Raw genomic sequence first — 8038 nt, 5'->3', positions numbered from 1 at the left:
ATCCTTGCTCAAGGACCGCACGGGAGGACTCGCTCGCTGGACGTTACGCCTCCAAGAATATACCTTCTCCGTGGTATACAAGACTGACGCTTGCACCAGGATGCCTATTGTTTGTCCCGCTACCCCGTCGACGACCCGTCTGATGCGGACACCATCGCTTGCGTTTTCTCTGTGTCCCAGTTGCTTGAAATCGGCAACGAGCAACGCCGCGATCCTTCATTACGAGCCCTCATCGACCATCTAGAGTCAACGCCTGGCGACGCCTCTCTCCGGATGCTTCTCCTTAAGGAAGGGACACTATACCGCCGCAATCTCGATCCACACGGCCATGACCTTCTGCTCATAATTCCATCACACCCATTTCGACTGTCCTCCAACAACTTCACGACGCTCCCGTGGCTGGACACTAGGGCGTTTCGCGCACGTACGACCGTGTACGCCGTCAATTCTTTTGGCCGGGTCTCACCCGCTCCGTGCGGCGCTATGTTGCCGCTTGTGAGCCCTGTCAACGCCGGAAGAAGCCCTCCACACCTCCAGCTGGATGTCTTCAGCCCATCGACATCCCACCGGAACCCTTTTTCCGTGTTGGTATAGACCTTCTTGAACCGTTTCCCCTCTCGGGCTCCGGAAATAAATGGGTCACCGTCGCTACTGATTATGCTACGCGGTACGCAATCACCAGAGCCCTCCCGACAAGTTGTGCTACTGAAGTGGCTGACTTTCTGCTCTATGACATCATTTTAGTGCACGGTGCCCCGCGCCAATTACTCACTGACCGTGGCCGCAGCTTTCCGTCGGCAGTCGTCGAGGACATCCTCCGCTCCTGCTCGACTAAACACAAGTTCAGCACGTCCTACCGCCCACAGACCAACGGCCTCACGGAGCGCCTCAACCGGACCATCACCGACATGTTATCCAAGTACGTCGCGACCGACCACCACGACTGGGATCTTCACTTACCATATGTGACGTTCGCGTATAATCCATCCCGTCACGACACCGCCGGCTATTGACCATTCTATCTCCTATATGGCGGAGAACCCGCGTTGCCCTTAGACACTTTGTTGCCCTCGGCCACACGTTCAGCCACTGAATACGCCCGCGACGCGATCGCACACGCCGACCACGTGCGCCAGCTCGCCCGCACCCGTCTCGAGGCCTCGCAGGAGCATCAGAGACGCCTCTATGATTGCCATCATCCCGACGTACAATGTACTCCGGGTTCTCTGGTGCTTCTCTGGTCCCCCATTCGACGTGTGGGCCTTTCCGAAAAGCTGTTGTCGCGCTACACTGGCCCATACCGTGTGGTGCGACAAGTGACCGATGTCACATAGGAAGTCGTCCCCGCCAGCCTCTCAGCGCCATCATAGGCTGCAAGTGACATCGTTCACGTGGCGAGACTGAAGTCATACCACACACCTTTCGCCGCGGATGTGTAGATTAAGCACGGGGACGGTGCTTCTACAGCCGGGGGTTATGCTACGGAACAGCCGCCACAGTGTGGCTGCACTGAGGAGAAAGAAGACGACGTGGCCACCACTTGATATAGCGTCGCCATCCTTGCCACCGTTAGTCTACGTGTAAATATGTTTTAAATATTGTACATCAGCTACACGTAACAATATTCTACGAAGTTCTGCAACACAAGTTTTCAAGGGCAGGTATTTCAGTCTTTCGAAATACGAGGGTTGTAGTGGGGCGCGATGTGGTTAATAGAGAGTTTTAGTATAGCTCGAGCTAGATTTTTGCGCACGTAATGCTTTCCGTGCGCCCTAGCGCGCATGCGCAGTACGCAACAGGGAAGTTGGCGTTTTGCGACCGCACGAAATTTTCGGTAGTTTGTGGCAGACGCTGACGCTCGCAAAGCACGGCCTCTAAAATATAGCGTTGTCAAATGTGGCGGCGCCCAAGGCTCCCGCTACAGCGTAAATTCTCGTGATGGCTACGCACTCACCCTGGTTGATCTCCAATGCACTTTCACTTCCGGTAAGCTCACCTGAAAGGCTAGTTATGAGCGCATAGCACATCCAATTTCTGAATCGTTCGGCGATTCTGGCGTCCGTAGCCCGCACGAAACGCGTCTGCATAGCAACAACAGAATGATTGCTAATGGATTGTCATGGATTGGATATGTTTGTCATGAGGCACCAGACGGCGCCCTGTATTTTAACATAACGTACCGCAAAAGGGTTTGCATCTAACGCACGTAACCCGACAGATGTTATTCTAGACCGCTCTACTATTAAAAATGACGCTTTGACTACTCTTAAGTAGATGACAAGGCAATCAGCTTAAGTGCGTTGTCTAGTCGCACCTACACGGCACGGTGATGTTTTCCCCTTTGCGGAGCTTCGTTTTTGTACGCTATACTAACTCTCTCTCGAATAGCGTCCCGCAAAACTTCGGCTTGCGGAACCTGCTAATGCTCCACGCAAGGATCTTACGCTATACTAAAAATATTTGTTTGGGAGTATACAAGCGCATCATCATATTGAATGAAATTTTGTTACACACGAGGCATTCCCCAGTTAATAAAAGCGCTTCGCTATTCCTTGCTCACTAAACACAGGCGGCCCCCATGCACATTTCAGGTGCCATCAGGGTCAGTTATCAGAAAGAGCCACCTCACCGCCATTTTAGCGTTTGTTGAGGTGTTGCCTCCGAGATCGTGAACCGACCGATATCGAAGGTTATGACTGAGAAAAGCAAATGGCGACTCCGCCTGTAGGATAAAATAAGCCGCTGACTGTAGGGAAAGGTATTCATTTTAAACGCAAAAAAGTGACCTATAAACATGGAGAGCATTTGATTGGTTTGTTCAGGCAACCCTGCGAGTCACGTCCCGATGCTTGCGTCGGTGGTTAAGCAAATGTGATGTCAGGAAATTGGAATAAAAACATATTGGAATAGTGAGCACGGGTGGGCACTCCATGTTCGAAACGGTGTTGTGCCCAAGCGCGGCGGATGCAAATGGTCGTTTAAATACGGTGCAGCCGATGCTGTCTGTCGAAGCAGTTGGCTTTGAAGATCCCGGTTGCCAGCAGATGAAATGAGTACCATCCAAGGCTGGCAGTTGCGTGCGATTCATGAAGCGGTCCGGTGGCTGTTTCCAGATAAATGGGCCAGTTGCGCGCAGGGCAGCAGGCAACGCCAGAAGGGACACCTGAAGCGTGAGCACGGGTGAGCACTCCATGTTCGAAACGGTGTTGTGCCCCCTAGCCGATAGGAACGTTCAACAATGGCAGGAACCCGGGTCGGAACCCTGAGTTCCGATGCCGGCTTCGCGCTCAGGCGGAGACCCTCGACTCCTCATCGTGGTCGAGTGTGTTCCGAGTTCGCGGAAGCGTCTCGGTGATCGCACTATAGAAATGATCCTATGAAGCACGACCTTAGCACGATTACTTAGGCTATCTTTTATTTTCCCATTGGCTAAAGGATTAGTTATGTTTCATTAACGAACTTTTGAGGTATTGGCTGCAGACCCCAAGTGTGATACGCAAAGTTGTGGAGCACCTTCAGAAACCTCTCAATAAATTGTATCCAACACGACATACCTTGCGTAGTCCTTTTTTCCGCGTTACAAAGAAAGCCCACGAAATATGCAAAAATACCACGTGACTGGGCGCTTGCGTCCTGTTATTGTGCTGCTCTCAAGCATGCGATGGATGAACAAGGGCGGCTGTAGAGAGATTGGCCCGCGACAGGGCTTTATTCCCGGTGTAGCTATATGGGCCTTCCGAATGACTGTGCATTCGCATGACACTGCAAATGCGTGCTGTTAGCCGCGCGTTGCCGAAGCGATAAAACATCTAAGGAGATGAAAAAGAACAAGAAGATAGGTTTATTTTTTTGACGCTTGAAATGGCTAAGAGCTGGCAGCCTACCAAGGGAGTGTAATGGAGTTTGGTTGGGAGGCGGGGTTGGTGCCGGGGTGATTTTCTAGCAGCCTTCAATCGAAACAGCGCCCTTTGATTATAATGCCTATTGGAAGAGGTCACCATCTACTGGGATGCACATTTGGCATCTCATATGCACAGTTTCCGATGCGTTCTTGAACATGGTATCAGGAATGGACCTGCAGACTTGTCTTATTTGTTCTTTTAGGTTATCTGATGTTGTGGTTAGTGTTCAGTAAACTTCATCCTTCACTTAGCCCCAGAGAAAGAAATCGAGGAGAGTTAAATCTGGCGACCCTGCTGGCCAAGCAATGGGCCCATGTTGCTCAATCCACTGCCGCGGGAATACTACATACGGCCATTTTCAAGATTTGCACGCACAATAGACATTAGGCTCGGAGGTGTACCTGGATGCCAGCATTGAAATATATCAACTGCGCGCCTTCTTTGTCCACTTCACTCACCTAAAGCCAAAACCATATCAGCTGTTTTCTCATTGGAGTAAGCCATATCTGCTGCACAACGTTGGTCACACCGAAATAGCGTTGTTGTGGAGAACACGCAGGGATACAAGCCCCTGAGGTGCACTTGATATAATACAGTTCGCTGGGATTGGTTCAAACGAGGTATATAAGGTATGATCTACATCGGGTAAACTGTAACAGTCTGCGGGTGAAATCTCTCAGGGACTGACGCACCGGTCACAGTGCACAAGTGTGAATCCAGACGCGGCCAAGCAGTACTGCGACCACGAAGCGATGCGAACGTGCGGGGTGCGAGATCAAAAAAGAACGTCTGGTAGTCAGTAAGTGTGAGAAGGAGAGCAGACGGGGTCAGTGGGAAAATAGTAATCATCTGAAGAAGACATGCGTAATCTTCTTTGACTAAAGCCAAGGTTTTCTTTTTCATTTATTCGCTGTTATTCGAGCCCTAACACTTAAAGTTGTAGCATCATTGTTCAATTTGCAAATTATTACAATGTCATTTGCGTAAGATGGCAAAATAGTAGCAACCATCATCGCCTTCCATCGTCCTTCTTTCAAGCAGAATCAAAATGCTGCTTTCGTTTGTTCTTTTTCGTGGCCTTACATGCTTTAGCGCATCCGCAACGCTCGGTCAGCAGCATTCATTTGCACCATCCGGCGATAAGAGCCGCATGCCCAGATACCTAAACCAAACATAAAGCCCTACATGGGCCAGTCTCGCTGTAGCCGACATTGTTGGGGCGCTTGGGCACAATAACAGTGCCCAAGCGCCCCGTCACGTGGTATTCTTTTCATATGTCACATGCTTTCTTCGGAAAGCGGAAAAAAGGACCGCGTGGGATATATCGTTTGGAAACAATTTATTGAGAGGTTTCTGAAGGTGCTCCACAACTTTGCGTATCAAACTTGGTGCCTGCAGCCAATACCTAAAAAGTTAATTAATTAAACATAACTAATCCGTTAGTAAAGATAAAAATAACAAAAATAGCCAAAGTGACTCTACACAAGTGAACAGTATGCGTTTGGTTCAACTTTGGCTGAAGTTATGTGGGACAAATTGTGTAACGATCACATTTCTACAAAACGTTCAATAAATAAAATGTTATCACAGGTGCTCATTTCTGTTCAAAATAATCCCATACCACTACCCGAACATGTATGCTGGAAATGCTTTATGTGGAACAATTTCCTTCTTCACATTTTAAGAGTAATTTACAGAAAATTTAGTCATGCATTGTGCACAATGAAAGCAGAGACAAAGTGTGTTAACGTATCAACCATATAGCGCTCTACGAAAAAGAAAAAGTCAATGAAAAGCAGATTTTCTAGGGCTATGCTAGGACGTGGCACCAAGAGATTTTGTCAAATTCAGTCACTAGGCACTTTGGTTTACCTCTCCCTGCAACATCGTGAATAAAAAGAATGAATGAAAATTCGTCAATATATATATTTAGAGACTACGAACAGAATGTAGGAAATGCGAGGAATAAGAAACACATGAACCTCGCACCAGCCTCCCTCCTCGTGTTCGTGGTTAGAGTACTGCGCGTGCGCGAATAGCGCAAAAAGATTGTTACGTAAGAAGGCGCAGATGAAAAGCTATGTACAAGTATATTTTCAACGTAACATGCCGCACTTGGCCAAGAGGCAATAGCCAACGCTAGCCCCCAATCGTCGTCGTCGTCTTCTTACTGCTCGCCTCCTCGTCATTGGAAATACTATTCCGTAGCACTACCCCCGGCGACAAAAGCGCCGTCCCGGAGCGACTAAAGGCCGGAATCGGAAGCAGTGTAGTAGGCCTTGAGCCTACTGACGTGCACGACATCACTAGATGCCAGAGTAGATGATGAGGTTGAGCTCACAGGAGCAATTTCGTACGTCACAGGCGTCCCCTGGAGCAGCACGCGGTAGGGCCCTGTGTATCGCGAAAGGAGCTTTTCTGAAAGTCGACATGACGAGAGGGCGACAACAGGAGCACGGGCGCACCTGGCGAAAAGTGCACGTCACGGTGGCGGGCGTTGTACTGACGCTGCTGGGTGGTTTGCCAGTCCTTCAGTCGAGAACGGGCAAGCTGGCGTGCATGGTCGGCGAGGGCGATGGCGTCACGCGCATACTCGCTTGTTGAGATCACAGCAGGATGATGTGCCCTGTCAAGGAGCAAGGTCTGTTCCCGACCATAGAGTAGATAAAATGCAGATAATCCGGCGGTGTCGTGGCGGGAAGACTTATAAGCAAATGTGACGCAAGGAAGGGCAATGTCCCAATCGTGGTGGTCCTTGGAAACGTACATCGACAGCATATCGGTAAGAGTACGGTTTAGCCGCTCTGTCAGGCCATTGGTTTGAGGATGGTATGAGGCAGTCAGCTTGTGTTGAGTGGAGCAGGAACGCACAATGTGTGCGATAACTTTCGAGAGGGAGTTTTGACCACGGTCAGTAAGCAGCTGTCGCGGGGCACCATGATGCAAGATAATGTCACGCAAGAGAAAGTCCGCCACGTCACTGGTGCAACTGGTAGGGAGAGCCCGCGTGATAGCGTATCGGGTGGCGTAATCAGTTACGACGGCTACCCATTTGTTTCCAGAGGATGACGTGGGAAAGGGACCGAGGAGGTCTATTCCAACACGAAAGAACGGTTCCACAGGGACGGTGATCGGCTGGGGATGACCGGCAGGTATCACCTGAGGCGGGTAGCACCTGAGACGCTGGTAGGTATCAGAGGCAACAACATAGCGTCGCACGGAGCGAGCGAGACCAAGCCAATAGAAGCAGCGGGGGACGCGGTCTTACGTACGGGTTACCCCAAGAGCACTGTCTCTCATAGATGTTTTGGCACGATAAGAAGATCAGATCAATCAGGGAAAATGTTCCTTTGGTACAGAATGCCGCCCTGGAGGACATATCGGCGAACAGATGCGTCGGTAAGTGTAGAGCGCAGACGCTCGATGAGTGCTCGTAGCGATAGATCTCGGTATTGTTCATCGGCGATGTTAGCGAAGGCAGACACAGAGAAAATGTCGTTGGTGGTACTACTGTCGCCGTCGTCAGGCTCGTCTACGGGTAACGAGACAGGCAGTCAGCGTCCTTGCATAGTCGGCCAGATTTGTAGGTGACAGTATGGGAATATTCTTGGACACGTAAGGCACAGCGACCAAGTCTTCCTGTAGGATCTTTCAGTGAGCATAACCAGCAAAGCGCGTGATGGTCTGTGACAACGGAAAAGGGTCGGCCATATAAGTATGGGCGGAATTTCGCAACCGCCCAAACTAGGGCCAGGCACTCACGCTCAGTGATGGAATAGTTGCGCTCGGAGGGTGAGAGGAGCCCGCTGGCGTAAGCGATAGCACGGTCGTTGCCGCGCTGGCGTTGTGCCAGTACTGCGCCAATGCTGTGGTCACTGGCCACGGACTTAGAGTAAGGATCGAAATGGGCCAGAACGGGAGGCGTTGTGAGAAGGTCGATTACGTGCGAGAATGCATAGGCCTCATTATCGCCCCACTGAAAAGGGGCGTCTTTTTTCAAAAGCTCGGTTAGTGGTTTTGCTATCACCGTGAAAGGCCGATGAAGCTGCGCACATCTTTGACACAATTCAGAGCAGGGCAGGGCTTAACAGCATGGATCTTGCCTGGGTCCGGCTGCAGTCCGTTCGCATCAACGA

The 8038-nt window shown here is 50.5% G+C and overlaps 1 non-coding gene across 1 annotated transcript; it reads right to left on the bottom strand.

Annotated features, from left to right (window-relative positions):
• Positions 1–3188: 3188 nt before the first annotated feature.
• LOC142565112 (small nucleolar RNA U3) lies at positions 3189–3391 on the bottom strand. The gene has a single exon (XR_012824798.1). It is a non-coding gene; the product is annotated as a small nucleolar RNA U3 (small nucleolar RNA).
• Between the last annotated feature and the right edge of the window lie 4647 nt (positions 3392–8038).

The sequence above is a fragment of the Dermacentor variabilis genome, chromosome 11, assembly GCF_050947875.1.
Source record: "Dermacentor variabilis isolate Ectoservices chromosome 11, ASM5094787v1, whole genome shotgun sequence".
Lineage (NCBI taxonomy): Eukaryota > Metazoa > Arthropoda > Arachnida > Ixodida > Ixodidae > Dermacentor > Dermacentor variabilis.
This window is presented reverse-complemented; position numbering and strand designations above follow the sequence as displayed.